The sequence below is a fragment of the Galeopterus variegatus genome, unplaced genomic scaffold, assembly GCF_000696425.1.
Source record: "Galeopterus variegatus unplaced genomic scaffold, G_variegatus-3.0.2 Scaffold12107, whole genome shotgun sequence".
NCBI classification, from domain to species: domain Eukaryota; kingdom Metazoa; phylum Chordata; class Mammalia; order Dermoptera; family Cynocephalidae; genus Galeopterus; species Galeopterus variegatus.
In genome coordinates, this window is record NW_007738218.1 from 29,460 (window position 1) to 46,340 (window position 16,881).

The 16,881-nt window shown below is 35.3% G+C and overlaps 1 pseudogene; it reads right to left on the minus strand.

The window, feature by feature from the left end:
• Positions 1–14,001, minus strand: part of LOC103610942 — a 38,309-nt pseudogene extending 24,308 nt beyond the window's left edge.
• Positions 14,002–16,881: the final 2,880 nt, after the last annotated feature.

The following is a 16,881-nucleotide window of genomic DNA, read 5'->3' on the forward strand; positions in this document are numbered from 1 at the left end:
TCCATTAGAACATAAAATCATTAGACCCCCATTAGAATTTAAATGTTAACATTTTTCCTTTCAGCAAAGTTGTATTTAACCAAAATAGCTGCCACCCTGTTAGTAGGGTGGATATTAACCACAGCTTGCTAACACAAAAAGGTCACAAGATAACTTCAAGACAATGAAGGGATGGCCGATCTGATAACCTGATTCCGGGAAAAAGAAGCACAAGTTGATCACCTAAGACATGCTGACCTCTAAAAAGGTTTCCTCCCTGCTTTTTGGACTATTGATTTAAGCTTGCTGATACAATAAAAATAGTACCCAAAACCCCCCTGCAGAGAAAAATCTAAATAAAAGGCATTGTCTCATGCTCTACTGGGCTCCAGCTAAAACACGCTGACAGCCCGCAGAGAGAGAATGTGCATATTGATGCATTGAGGTCTCTGTCTGTGTTTGTTATTTTCGCCAACCCTCTCTCTCCCTTTTCGGGTACCCACCCCTCGCTGAAGCTGGACTTCAGCATTTCATCATCTTGAAATATTACAGGCATCCCTAAAAATCATTTACAGTGTAAGACAGCATCTTCAGATGTCTTTTCCACAGCGGACATGTGAACATTACTTTAGTCCAAGACTAGGCTAATGAGTCTGTTACACCACACATTTTATGTATGGCTTTTTTCCTAACACTTACAACTTATCATGTTGATTATTATGTATTTTATAAACAATTTAAAAAATTTTTGGAAACAATCCAGAATCTAATATTGAATTGAACAATAGAGAGTAATGTGTGCTTTCAACATAGAACTCTGAATTAATTTTATTGATGTATAAGAGAGAGATGTTGAATAAAATGACCAGTAATCACTTTCCATTGTACTTTTCATTCCATGCATGTTAAAAATAAAGCTGTATAAATTTCCTAAAACATTATCTGGGTTGAGAAAGATGGCCATTTCATTTTGTGTTGGTGGAATTGTAAATTAACATAAACTTTCTTGAGAACAATCTAGAAGTATTGGGGCTGGCCCAGTGGCGCACTGCTACAGTGCGCCGCTTGGGAGTGCGGCGGCGCTCCCGCCGAGGGTTCGGATCCCACATACAGACTGGTTCCCGCTCACTGGCTGAGCGAGGTGCGGGTGCAACACTGAGGGCTGCGATCCCGTTGCCGGTCCCGGTCCGGTACGGGCGCGACACTGAAGGTTGCGATCCGTTGCCGGACACGAAGAAAGACAAAAAGGAAAAGAAAAAAAATAAAAAGAACAATCTAGAAGTATTGATCAAAGACCTTTTTAAAATTTTTCTATACTTTAACCAAACCTGTATTAAAAAATTTAGGCAAAGCAAATATGTATAAAATGATTTATATGTGAGTTGTTCCTTCCAACATTCGTTATAATATTTTAAAAATCCAAAATTCAATTTGTTAAATAAGTAATGAGATTTCCATAAGATGGACATCCATATGGCCATTAAAATTATAATTTGAAAGAAATGCATTTAATTATTAGTAGAAGTATTCACAGTTAAGAACTTGTTATATTATTTCTATGAATTTCACACACCACACACCACAAGACTAATAAGTTTTCTCCCCATAAATCCCCAAAGGTAAGATAGCAATTATAAAATGTCTGCCATATATCTATAATATAAAGTAAATAGTTCAAATATTTCTTTTAAAGCAGGATGCCATACCTCAAATGGAAGTTTTCTTGTTCCCGTTCTATTATTTCACACTTTAGCTGTAATATCATTTCGCTTTTTTTTGATAGTTCCTGCTGTAGTCCATTAACCTTACTTTGACTTCTTTTAACTTTTTCTGTTAGTAGTTCACAGTAATTATTTTTATATTCTACTAATCTTTCATATGAAAGAAATGCATCCTGGATTTTCAATAGGCTTATAGAATCTGTACCAGGGAGAAAACATGATAGAAATAAAATCTATAAGTACTTTTTGTGCATAAAGCGCTGTGCTTTTTCACACTCATTCACACACTGAACAAACATTTACTGAGTGCCCACAATGTGGAAGACATTACACTAAGCTCTGCAGATAAAACAGACAAGACCCATGTTCTTGTTTAGCTTCAATTCTGGTGGAGAAAAAAGACAAATAAAATGACAATTACACATTCAAATAGAGACTATAAACAAAGTTCTATAAACACATAAGAAAATTTAATCTACACTGGGCCTAGGGAAGAATTCCCTGAGGAAGCGATGGCTGCACTGAGAAATGAAGGATGAGCAGGAAGCAGTTAAGCAAAGGGGGAGAGCAATCCAGCCAGTCTATACCCAGTGCTGAAGCTCCATCACAATGTGCTTCCAGCCAAGATAAAGTAACAGATACTGATTTACCTCCTACCTGAAACAACCCAAAATTAAACTGACAAAATATATTAAACAGTGTTGGTGGTATAGTGGTTAGCCTATGCTAAATATATTAAACACAATTTTTGAGATAATGGGTTCAGGCAATGAAGACAATGATCCATGAAAGACATGAAAAAAATAAAGTAAGCCTTATGAAAGTCCCAGCTTCCTGCTTGAGAGAGTTTCCAGGCCATGACACAGCGAGAAAGAACTGAGGGATAGTTTACCAGACTTCCTGAGTTGAGGTGACGAAGCTGAGAGAATGGTCAAACCAAGGCAGTTAGAGATCACAGGATGGAACACTGGAGAGGAGAGACCTATACAGAGAAACAACCCTGGGCATTTGCAGAGGGCCCACCTTGGGTAGCTAGCAGAGTATGAACAGTGCAAGAAAACCACCTGAGACTGAAGAAAATCATCTAAAAAGATGACAGTTAACCATGCCTGGTGCCACACAGTGCCAGGAAGAGTATCCATTCCCATAAGCCAGGCTAGAAAAATTCATAATTTACAGGACAGTCAATACCACAAAGGTCTTGCCCTCTTGCCTCAGTAGTGAGAAATTAGCCCTGGGCTGACCACTGTCCTGATGTACTAACAAATCGTAAAACCCAGACTGGAAAGAATCAAGTTGTTTATAAGTAACTTAACTGTATCCCAACATAAAGCTCAAGAAGTAGAGGCATAAAAAATAGTAAAAAAACAAAACAAAACAAACTGCACTTTTAGAGATGTACATTACACTGTCAGAAATGAAAACTACAGTGGATGCATTGAAATAAATACAGACTAGACATCACACACACAAAAAAAAATTCATAAATTTGAGGCATCAGTGAGAAAATTTCAAGTAGCTAATAAGTAAGTCCCCAAAGAGGCAGGAAGAGAAATGAACAAAAAATCTGAAGAAAGAATAGCCAAAGACTTTTTTATACTCATTGAAAATTACAACCCCACAGATTCTGGAAGTATCTGGCTGGGAAGAAGAAATAAAAATATAGTATTGCAATTTTCTTATACCATATATTATGTTGTATAACATTACTTAAAGGTGGACTGCGGTAAGTTAAAATCAAATACTATATCCTAAAGCAACCACTAAGATAGTAAAGTAGAGAGTTATAGCTAATAAGCCAAACGTGAGATGATACTAAATCATAAACATTACTTGACTAATGTAAAAGAAGGCTGAAAAAGAAGAAAAGGGGAAGGAAAAATAGCAGGAATTAATAGAAATCAAACAGAATGATGACAGACAAACCTAAATATACTGATAATCACATTTAATCAAAACGGTCTAAAAACTTTAATAAAAGATAAGAACAAACATCTAAGACACTGGCAGGGACACAGAGAAAAAGAAGGGTATAAAATGATGCAAGATAAAGCTAGAGGATGGAGATCTTTAACCTTAGAGCAATGAGAAGTGACACCTCTATTTTAAGAAATGGGGTAATATAATGAAATCTAAATATTTTAAAATATATAATTATGGCTGCAGAGGAGACCCTGGTTTTGGGAGGTGGGGTAGTTAAACAGTTCTAAGGTTATTGTGGTATTGCAGGTGGAACATATGGCTTTGGGTAAAGGCACAGAGAAGTAGAGTCCACAAAAAAGACTGTGAGTGTCATTCACATGGAGAAAAGTACAGTGGGAATGATCACAGCTCTTGGCTGGAGTGTGTGATATACAATAGATCTCATTCTGTATTAACATAAAGCGTACTTCTGAGACAAACGGTACTATAATAGATCACTGCACTGTGTGTACAGATTACGACAGCACACATTACAAGGCCTTATGTTTATGCAATGGTCCTACCTTTACAATCATTTTTAAGTTGTTCAATAAGCAACTTCATGGAATTAGAGTCAGGCAACTCACACAGCCCTGAGTCTGTTTCAGATGAAGAAGTTAAGTCATCGAGGTCATCCACAGAATTTGTTTGGTTTTTGACCTATAAAATAAATGACTCTACTTCAAAATGTCCTCAAAATACTTATAGCCTATACTAAATGTACAAAAGTGGTAATTATGCAGTTTTTTATAGGAGCAAAACAAGTACTTCTTAAAAGAACTGATTTTTCTCAAAAGAATACCTTTACCAATGGCTACGGTTTCTTGATCACATTTTCAAAATAATGTTTTTACCATTAAAGATTGCTTTCTCACTTTCCCTTTTAGAATGTATTTTTTCAAGTAAATAATATTTTTAATCATTTCTTCTTCACAATACCTTGTTCTTTTCCTTACACGTTTTCTTTGGAGGCCTAAAAAACAAACAATTTCTTTCAAGCAAATATTAAATATGTAAAATACAAAATTACCTAAAACTATTGGTTTTTATACAAAATCTCTGCATTTGTAATTTACTTCGCCCATTTATAAATTTAACAGGTAATATAAAATACAATTATTTTCTACAAGGGGTATTGAAAATTGAACTAAAAATAGAAAGAATAACATTAAAAGACAAAGAAAATATACTACTAATAATATAATAACAAAGATTTAATTTAGATTAAGCTTTTTGACAGTCAAAGCAAAAGGAAAAACATAATGTTATATGCATGATTTGATATAAGAAGATATACCAGGTTTTGTATTATTGTCATTTCCAATGAAAACAAGCTTTTACTGGCACTAAAACCTATTGGAATATACTACTCAAGTAATTCATCTATTCAAGTGTTTATTCATGCATTCAACAAAAACTTCTTGAGCACACAATACAAGTCAATAACACTGTCGGTACAGAGAAACATGAGTTTATACTTTAGAACTTTATAATCTAAAAGTAATAATCTGTAATTGTCTATAGTTTACCTTTCTATTGTACATAAATAAAATCTTCCTGTTTCTCCCTAAATAATCTAAATAATGACTAAGGTAATACACCTGATAATTTAGAGTACCTTCCAAAATCATTGCTAATCAGGATGATCCTGTCAAAGGCACTGTAGGAATACATGATTACCAAGAAATGATTAAATTATACTTGGTATGATGAAAGGTTTTTTATTTCACAATTTTTAAAAATGTATGATGATAGTTTAACTTTCAGGTCACGACGTGCACATTCAATTGCATTAGAATATCCCATTTCTGAATGAGTTCTGAATGAACAACTTCTTCTATATAAAACTATATATGAATAGAAGTTCTAAGGACATAGTAGATTACTATAAATCTTTTGAAAACATTTCAACTTTTCTAATACTTAGAAATGAAAACAAAATTGAATTTCATAAACATGTCTTTCTCTACTAGATCATTTTCAAGGACATACAAACATACTCTAAGAGCTTCTATTTTTAAATTAAAGAAAACTCCCTTGAATCCCACATTCTTCTTCAGTTCTCGCTCATTTATTTATTGCCTTTCGCAGTAAACATTCTCGAGGGAACTGTCTACACTTATCCAATACAGTCAAGTGTCCCTGACGACCATTTATTGAAACTGCTCCTTCTTAAAGTCATTTGTCCTCATCTTAATCAACATTTCAGCAGTATTGATAGAGCTGAGTATTCTTTTGCTTTGGCCTGCAGATTACACTATTCTGTTTTATTCTCAGAAAAAGTAATCACTTGTTAACATTCCTTTACAGAGAAACAAAGAATTAATAGATTTTACCTTCTTTCATCCTGATCTATTTTACCTAACCTGCTGTCACCATTTACTTGCTGTGCACCAGCTGTTAGTGAATCAGCCTTCTCCAACACTGGTGCAATCACAGATTCTTTTGAGGTCCATTTTTTATTTTCATTTTTCTTTACTTCATTCATACTCAAGGCAGCACTGCTCCTTTAAAAAGCCATTAAAAATCCAATGTTTTCTAATAATTCCAGTGACTAAGAATGAAAAACACTATTTTTGTAAAATTCCAACTCTTTGCCATCTTAATTCAATTATTAATTCAAAAAACAGTTATGAAATACCAACTACTTATGAGAAAATGTATAGTCCCTGCTTCAAAAAGCAAGTAAATATACAATTATAATACAATGTGATATATGAGTTGATATATGAAAACTTACATCTGGGCACAAGAAAGGCTTTCCAGAAGAGGCAGAATATAAAGAGGCATTTACCAGGCAAAAAAGTAGGAAAAAACCATTCTATTTAGATAACAGAATGTGTGCACAGAGACTAGGCACATTGAGTGTAGGTTTTTCCTAGGAACTTGAAAGGAAAAATATAAAATACATGGAAGCAAGTATTAAGAAATAAATACGACACTAAACTTGAATGCTGCACTAAAAGACACGAGCTCACTGCCTGCAAGCAATGACTCTAAGACACAAGAGCAATAATTAGAATTGTGCTACATTTTTTATTTCGTTTCTAAATATAATAATCTTTAATTTAGCAAACTTTTAAAAATAGCAGGAGGCACATACCACATGAATGAAGAAATCACGGAAGTCTTTTGGGAAGAAAAAACCCTTACTTTCAAAATACCCATCTGTCGGGGCCGGCCCGGTGGCGCACTGGATAGTGCGCCGCTTGGGAAGCGTGGCGGCGCTCCCGCCCGAGGGTTCGGATCCCACATACGGACCGGTTCCCGCTCACTGGCTGAGCGAGGCGTGGGAGTAACCCCGAGGGTTGCAATCCCATTGCCGGTCCCCGGTCCAGTACGGGGGCAACACCGAGGGTTGCGATCCATTGCCGGACACGGAAAAAGACAAAAGACAAAAAAAAAAAAATACCCATCTGTCATTACATATAGCTCAAAAATAGCACTATTCTGATTAGTGATGATTTGGTTTGAAAATAAAATGATTTGGTAACAATTTTAAATTTTGTACAATTTTAGCCTACTATCTAATCCTAATATAAAAAGCTGGATTTACCAACAGAAAAATGTAATTAACTTTTACGTAAAACATCACTATCATATACCTACAAAAATTTACAAAGAGACTGAAATTTACCACTGAAGATTATTACGTTAGGATTTCAGTATGAGCCCCTTAAGATACCAAAAGCAAAAACAAAACCAACAATTATTTACAAAAACAAAGTTATGTATATAACTCTTCTGGTTGAGAATAAGCACCTAAAAAGAAGGGACATCTTCCTGAAAGCAATTATTGAACAACTCCTCTTGACCCAAGCTTCAAAATCACATCCACAATTCTACAATATAAAATATTTTTCATTTTGAACATAGTTGATGGAAGGCAACTTTAAACAGAAAACATCTGGTTAAAGTTGCCTCAAACTTAGGAAAGGACTGCCGTGTAGCCGTGGTAACAAGTAGCCACCTAGAACCAGTTTTAAATCTATTCAGTCAATCAAGCATCACCAGCCTCATTCACCTACCAATCAATGTCAGCTTCTTGCTTCTGAAAGACAGCCAATCAGAGACAAACTCACTCCAAGAAACATGCTTTGCAGTGCCAACCAATAAAACAGCACTGTCACTCACTCCAATAAGCGTGTTGCTACAGCTGATGTCAACCCACTTATGCCTCTGAAAGTCTGCCCATCTTTAAACTCCACTCTCCCCAAAACCCCATACAAGATCAGCAGGCTGTTCTGTCCAAAGAGACTGTGCCTGACCAGCATAGCTGTCTCTTACTATAAAAAGCTGTAAATTCCGATTCTTTTTCTTTTAGATATTGAAGGCTCATAATCTTTTGGCAAGAACGTTTTAAGTTCAATAATTTACCACCCTTATATTTTACTTTTTAAAATAAAACACAAATAAAGTTTGCAATTCCTTTGATCCATTTCACCATAACTAAAACTATCATAAATACCACTAAAAGAAAAAACAGTGAGTAACCCCGATATTGGCTTTTTCACCCTAAATGAAGAGAGAGAATATAGCTTCTTAGAAAGAACCAAAAGAATCCCCCAAAATGCCTATAATTGCCAGGTACAGAACAGTCAGAACAGACCCACGTCAAACTTCTTTTTAAAGTAAGACTTAGTATAATGTTCAAAACAACACACCCAGAGTAAGCTCCATTCACTCGTTTAATAAACACGTACTGAGCTACTTGTGTGCGAGGCTCTTTTCTAGGTACTGAGGATACGGGAGTAAACAGTCAAAAATCCTATGCATGAGAGGGAAGCAAACGCACAATAACGATAAACAAGATAGATAAATAAAATACACAGTATGTTAGAGGAGAAAGATGGAAGCAGGGAAAGAACGTTTTTATGCCTTGTAGAGGAGGTGTGGCGGAAATCCGAGAGAGGCCAGCAATGGCCTTGCTGAGAAAGTGGCTTTTAAGTAAAGAACTGAAGGAATGGAAGAAGCAACCAGAAGGACCTCTGAGGGAAAAGCATTCCAGGTAGAGTGAACTGCCACGTACCGAGGTACGCCTGGGGTGTTTAGAGAACTAAAGTGGGAAGGTCAGTGTGGCCGGAGCAGAGTGAAAGGGATAGCAAAAGAGAAGCTTCAGCCAGAGACAATAGGGGTCAGATCACGTACTGCCTTGTAGGTATTAGGAAGACTTTGGCACGTACTCTGAGTGAAATGGGAGGCAATAAGAAAGGTTTGAGCAGAGAAATGACAGCATCTGCCTTATGTTTTCATAGGTCCACTATGTAAAGAATTGATGGAAAGAGGATTAAAAAAGAAACAAGAAGACCAATCAGCAGTCTGTTACACCCATCTAAATGGCAGATGATGGCGGCTTGCACATGGAAGTGGTGACTGCCTTCTGGGTGGATCTTTCCGAGGTAGATCTGACAAGATTTGCTGACAGATGTAGGTGATGTGGAGGAAGGAGGGATGAGTCAAGGATGACACCAAGGTTTGTGTCAGAGCAACTGGAAGAGCTACCATTAACTCAAGTAGGAAAGACACATGAGGAGCACGTATGAAGGTGAATGTCAGTAGCTCAGTTCTGGATGTGTTAAGTTTGTGTCACCCAATAGCTAAACAAAGAGAGATGTCAAGTAGGCAGTTTGATACATAGGTCTGGAATTAAGAAGAAAGATCTGGGCTAGAATTATAAATTTGGAAATCAATAGCACATACAAGGTAATAAAAGTCATGAGAAAGAAGATCAAAGAATGAGCCCGGGGAAACTGCAATGTGTAAAAGGTGGCAGATGAGGGGACATAAGCAAAATGGACTAGGATGGATGGACTGGAAAGGTAGGGGGAAACCAGGTGAACGAGTGATAACCTGAAAGCCAAGTGAAGAAAGTGTTTTGGAGGAGAGTTTTCCATTGGGTCAAATATTGCTGACAGGTGAAGCAAAATGTGGTCTAAGAAATTATGTCTAGATTTATTAAACTGAAAATCAGTGGTAACCTTGAGAAAAACAATTTTAGAAGAGTGGTATGAGTGAAAATTACTGGAGTGAGTTCAAGAGTAAAAGGAAATCTGAGACAGTGAGTAGAGATATTTCTTTCAAGGACATCATAGCAACGTGACATGATCACAGATGATGTAATTTTCTCCCTATTTGGCTGATTTTTCCTTCCTTACAATATAATTATGTGATATATTTGTAACACTTTAAAGTTGTTTTTTTTTTTTTTCCTTTTTTTGTCATGACCGGCAACGGATCGCAACCCTCAGTGTCGCGCCCATACTGGACCGGGACTGGCTACGGGATCGCAACCCTCGGTGTTGCTCCCACACCTCGCTCAGCCAGTGAGCGGCCGGTCTGTATGTGGGATCCAAACCCTTGGCAGGAGCGCCGCCATGCTTCCCAAGCGGCGCACTGTAGCAGTGCGCCACCGGGCCGGCCCTAAAGTTGTTTTTAATTGCATGCATGTGGCACTGAAAAAAAAAAGCCAAGGTATTAAATAATCAATACATAAAACTATAGAACTAAAAGACCCCTTGAAAATTTCCTAGTTGTATATTATATAAGCTGATTATCATTTTGCTCATGCTTATAAACAAAGATCACAGAAAGAATTAAATTATCAAGGGCAGTATTTCTTAATAAAGATCATCTCACTCTAGGATATTTTATACTAGTCAAATACACAAAGTAATCTATTCATATAAAAATGTTGAATTCTATAACAGAAATAAAAGGGGAGAAATGCAGAAAATAAACAAAAATATTTTATAAACTGAATTTTTGTAAATTGTATACTATGAAGTCATTTTATTCAAAAATAAAGTGTGGTACATAGTGAAATGTAATTACTGCCTATAGACCGAAGTCAGCCCACTGCCTGTTATTATAAAAAAAAGTTTTATTGGAACACATCTGTGCCCATTTATTTATTGTCTATGAAATATTTTGGGCTACAAGAACAAAGACCTTATGGTCCACAAAGCCGAAAATGTTTACTCTGCCTCTTGACAGAAAAAGTTTGCCAAACCCTGGTTTACTAGATCAAATATCTTTTGATATGTTTTAATAGGTTTTACCCCACATACTGAAATGTGTATATGGAGTACAGACCGCATGTGCAATCCATCAGCAATATTCAGATTAACTGGAGTGTCCAATACTTGAGCACCTGTGCACTGGCAACAAAAAGCAAAAATCCAACAACTAGCAATTTTGTTGGTAAAAGGTAGAGGGACAGTGAAGCATGTAACTTCCTTTTACAACTCAGCAGATACTACAAGTATTCTAACAAAATTTGCTTAAGGTGCATCATCAAACTAAATGCTTTAAATATACTTTAATTGTGAAATAGCCTATACTATAGATCTAACCTCATTTATTTTAAACGGTTGCATACTACATTGTTTTATGGGTATGACAATTTAACTATTTCCTTATTGATGGGTATTTGGACTATCTCTAACTTTTTGATATGGCAATGCTATAATAAATAGCTTTAACATACACATGTATATACATATATATATATTACATAGCCTTTACATATAGTTACATGTTATGTATAATATATAATAAGTGTCCTTAACCTCTGTGTGTGTGTGTGCATGTGTTTACACAAGTCATGCTTTCCTGTAGGATACAGGCCCAGAAGTGAAGCTTTTAGATCCAAGGGATGACATGCTGTATTTGAAATTTTGATATATGCTACTAAATTATCTTTCAAAAAGGATTTACCGATTTCATTCACCAACACTGTGTGAAAATGTCTTTTTCCTCACATTTGCTGGCTATTGTTTTCTAACTAAAATATGTATACCTATGAATGGAAAAAATGGTAACTCAGTGCTTCTTAATTTGCATTTTTCTCATTACCAGGCAAAGCTGAATATTTCTAGTAAAGTTTTAAAATTTGTTAATGATGAATATTAGCCCAAATTAGAATTTGTTTTGTAAAACAGTAATAATCATCTACCCTTAAAAATTGCTATGGCCTTACCTATTGTACTCTTCATCCTCCTCAGTATGAAATTGCTGGTTATCGGTTCTTCCATTCTTTCTTTGTTGAATTAACCCGTCATCATCATCATCGTCATCATCACCAGCAGCACCATCATATAGGTTTTCTAATATTTCCATTTCATTACTAATGGGTTTCTCCTTTTCTTCATCAACCTTTAATGAAAGTTTCTTACTAAGGATAATTGCTATTACTTTATTCAATAAAAAGAACGTTTTGTTTTAATTTTATCGCTTGACTCAATTTAATTGTCGTGATTTTAGTCAATAAAATATTTTTGTGCTTGCTTTAATTTTATCATTATAGGTCAATAGAATTTTTTGTAAATTCTGCTTCATTTCTGTTTGAATGAAAGAAACAGAATTTTCCAAAATTTCAGAAAGGGCCCTTCTTAATTTCCTGCTTTTATTCCTATCCACTCTTAGCTATCTAAAGTTTTCACCTCCTGTTTGTCTCGTAGGAAAAGAGAAACAAGAAGACAAAGACACAAAATATGTCTTACTCTTTCTTTACCATCTGGATTTCACATCAAACAGCCAGATGTAGAGATGACTTGCACACATGAAAGAACAATAAAGAGATTAGCTTGGCTGGGTATATTTATTGCAACTTGCAAGGTTAGATACATTTATATATCCATTCTTAGTCTTTGCTTCCTTCCCACTATACTCCATTTTATTGTTTAAATAAATACAACTTATTCTTAAGCCAATGGGCGGGGGGCAAGAACATATAACATTTTTTAGCAATCTTTTTTATGCTTATCCACGTTCAGAAAGTCACATGGTACATGGCTAAATTAGCTTCCCAGTTCATATGTCACTTGGAAGACTGATAGACTTAGGCTGATTAAGGAACAAAGATTATGAGAATTTTTTTGAACTCCTATTGTTGAGAGAGCAGAAATAATCTATTTCTAGACACAATTACTTATTTAGATAGCCCTGTTATACACATGAGTTTTTCATAAGTAGAAAATCAGAATAAATCAGATAAGTGACAAAGAGAAAAAACAAAGAGTAACAGCAAGTCAACCTCTACCTCTTCTTGAACTTGATCTTTATCCAAAGCCAGGAACTCGACTTGGGACCTGCCTGTCTCACTCTTAAACTTTTGCATATCTTGCTGCAATTCTTCACTTAGACATAATTTTGATCTTCTGTCACTATGTGGTGGAGAAGAATTCACATTTTCTAATTCAGGTTTCATGCTTTTGAAATTATCATGCAGTGGCTTCTGGAACATGTCCTGTGTCTCTTTTTCTTTCTTGTAAGGGTCTGTATCAGCAGAAGGACTATGTCTTTTTATTTGAAACACAGACTTCACTTTTTTCCAGTGCGTAAGCCACACATCAAAAAGGCTCTTTGGATGCTGTAATTCTTCATTTACATATACTACTGATGTTCTCTCACTATGTGGTGGTGAAGAATTCACATTTTTCAATTCAGGTTCCGTGCTTTTATAGTTATTAGCAATTATCATATCGTGGCTTCTGGAACAAGTCCTGTGTTGATTTTGTTTTCTTCTGTCTGTAATAGCAGAAGTCCTGTGACTTTTTACATAAATCACAGGCTTCATTTCTTTGGAGCAGGCAAGCCGCTCATCATAAAGTCTTTTTGGATCACTAGAGTGAGGCATAAGTTCGATGTATAATTTCCCATTAGTGGCATTTTGGATCATATTTTTTGTCATTTGTTTATCAAACTCTCGGTCTTCTTTCACTTCAACTGTAATAACTACTTCACTACTTCTGGGTTCCTTCCTTTTTAATTTTCTGTATCATTATAAAAATTCTCCTCATTTGTGTTAAAAACATGTTCAGTGTCTGGTTTGTTATCATTTTCACAGTATAATTTATTTTCACTTAAATAAAGCTTAGAAGATGACTGGCAAGTGTGTTCTGGGGATCTAGAGTATGAATGAGATGGAAAGGTATTTTTGAGACTGGTTTCTTCTTTTTGTTCAGGAAATGACTGGAACACTACAGAGATGCCAAGGACATCTTTTCCCTCACAATCAACTATATTATTTGTCAAATTAGAGAGTATTTCCTTTAAATCTGATCCACCTTTAGAGTTATCATGTAGTGGCTCTTCCTAAGGACAAGCAGTAATTATGTATTTTTCACAAATTTCACCAAACCTCTGCTTTAACTCACTGGTAATGAGTTTTAAGTTATTTTTTCACTCAAAATTTGCCTTATTGAATCCACATCTCCTCATATTTTTGCATGAAAGGAAGTCCTGAATATACAGGTATAACCTCTCTATCACAATCCTTATTCATTTCTGCTTCTTGAGACATTTTTTGCATGTGCAAAAGTGGGAGATTAATTTGCATGGTTTGATTCTCAGATGTCTTTTCTGCAGGGGTGAATGTTTTAAAAATAACTTTAACCTTAAATAACCAAGCACGGACAAAGAAAAACTAGGAAATAGTTAAAACTTAAAGATTAAACTTCTTAATCTATGTGTAGTTAATCTCAAATCATTGCAAGTAACCAAGAAGTGAAAAATAATTTGCATTAGCCTAAAACAGGAGAAAAACATGAATCAGCAAACGATCTCCGTCACTGTTTCCTTTGGACTAAATTAATTCATTATGTGTTAATTCTATCAAAAATGAATTAGTAGATGACTGTTAATATTATGAAGGTTTTTCCTTTAAAAAGATTTTATATGTGTCCAGAAATTTTTCCATTTCCTCCAGGTTTTCAAATTTGTTGGCATATAATTATTCATAATAGTCTCTAATTATTCTTTGTATTTAAATGGTACTGGTTGCTGTGTCTTCTTTTTCATGTCTCATTTTTCTTATTTGGGTCTACTCCCTTCTTTTTTTAGTTAGTCTGGCTAATGGTTTGTCTATTTTATTTACTTCTCGGATGCATACAATCTACCAAGACTAAACCAAGAAGAAGAAATAGAAAACCTGAGCAGACCAATAAGAAGCAAAGAGATAGAAGCAGTAATCAGCAGTCTTCAACAAAGAAAAGCCCAGGACCAGATGGCTTTACTGATGAATTCTACTAAACATTTAAAGAGGATTTAATACCAATTCTCTTCAAACTATTCTAAAAAGTTGAAACACAGGCCATTCTCCCAGACTCATTCTATGAGGCCACGATCACCCTGATACCAAAGCTAGACAAAGATTCAACAAAAGAAGAAAACTACACACCAATATCCTCGATGAACACAGATGTAAAAATCCTCAGCAAAATATTAGCAAACAGAATACAGCAACACATCAAAAAAATTATATACCATGATCAAGTGAGATTTATTCCAGGGATGCAAAGATGGTTCAACATAGAGAAATCAATAAATGTGATGCATCACATCAGCAAAATCAAAGAAAGAAACCATATGATTATCTCAATGGATGCAGAAAAAGTATTTGAGAAAATTCAACATCCCTTCATGATAAAGACTCTCACTAAATTAGGTATAGAAAGTATCTCAACATAACAAAAACTATATATGACAAACCCTCTACCAATATCATCCTGAATGGGGAAAAGTTCAAAGCTTTTCCCCTGAGAATGGGAATGAGACAAGGATGCCCACTCTCACCATTTCTAATCAACATAGTACTGGAAGTACTAGCCAGAGCAACCAGGCACGACAAAGAAATAAAGGACATCCAGATTGGAAAAAATGAAGTTGAACTGTCCCTGTTTGCAAATGACATGATCCTTTATATAGAACAGCCCCAAATCTCTACAAAAAGCTCTCAGAGTTGACAGATGATTTCAGTAATGTTGGAGGATACAAAAATCAACATACAAAAATCAGTAGCATTTTTATACTGAAACAACAAACTAGCAGAAAAAGAAATCAAGAAAGCAAGCCCATTTACAATAATCACAAAATAAAATAACATACCTAGGAATCAACTTAACCATGGATGTGAAAGATCTCCACAATGAGAACTACAAATCACTGTTGAAAGAAATTAAAGAGGACATAAAAAGATGGAAAGATATTCCTTCCTCCTGGATTGGAAGAATTAACACTGTGAAAATGTCCACACTACCCAAAGAGATCTATAGAGTCAATGCAATCCCCATCAAAATAACAATGACATTCATCCAGAAATAGAAAAAACAATCCTAACATTCATATGCAACAACAAAAGACCCCTAATAGCCCAAACAATCTTGACCAAAAAAATAATAAAGCTGGAGGCATAACACTATCAGACTTCAAACTATACTACAAAGCTATAGTAACAAAAGTAGCATGGTACTGGCATAAAAACAGACACCCAGACAAATGGAACAGAATAGAGAACCCAGAAATCAACCCACACACCTACAGCCAATTGCTCTTTGACAAAGACAAGGACACACAATGGGGAAAAGAATGCCTCCTCAATATATGGTGCTGGGAAAAGTAGACATACATACCTAGAAGAATGAAACTAGACCTGTACCTCTCACCATATACCAAAATCAACTCAAAATGGATTAAAACCTTCAATATAAGACCTGAAACTATAAAACTCCTAAAAGAAAATGCAGGGGAAACACTTCAGGAAGTAGTACTGGGCAAAGACTTTATGAACATGACACCCAAAGCACAGACAACAAAAGGAATATTAAACAAATGGGATTATATCAAACTCCAAAACTTCTGTACAGCAAAGTAAACAATTAACAACCTACAGAGTGGGAGAAAATATTTTCAAATTATACATCTGACAATGGCTTAATATCCAGAATATATAAGGAACTCAAGCAACTACAAATAATGTAATAAAAAACAAATCCAATTTAAAAATGGGCAAAAGAGATAACAGTCATTTTCAAAGGAAGACATACAAAGGGCCAACAGACACATGAAAAAATGCTCAACATCACTATATTATCAGAGAAATGNACTGGTTAGGTAAGGGGCATAAAGAATAATTAAGATTTGTAATAATGAATATGCTAATAAAACATTAGTGATTTCCTCCATTGGAATGAAACAGGTTAGTAAGTTATTGTTTGTACCCTAACACCAAAGATCCTGTTCTAGAAGGTATGATTCTTTTGATAAGCAGTTGGGTTGATTTTATGACCCCATTCTCTCCCTGAGCATAGACACAAGTCAATTAGAAACCACAAGACAAAATAAATCTTTACCTTTGGCTTTAGTGACCAGCAATATAAAAACTGCAAATTTTGAACTACTGGGGGTGACTGCTCCTTAACACGAGTCCAACTCAGCGGCC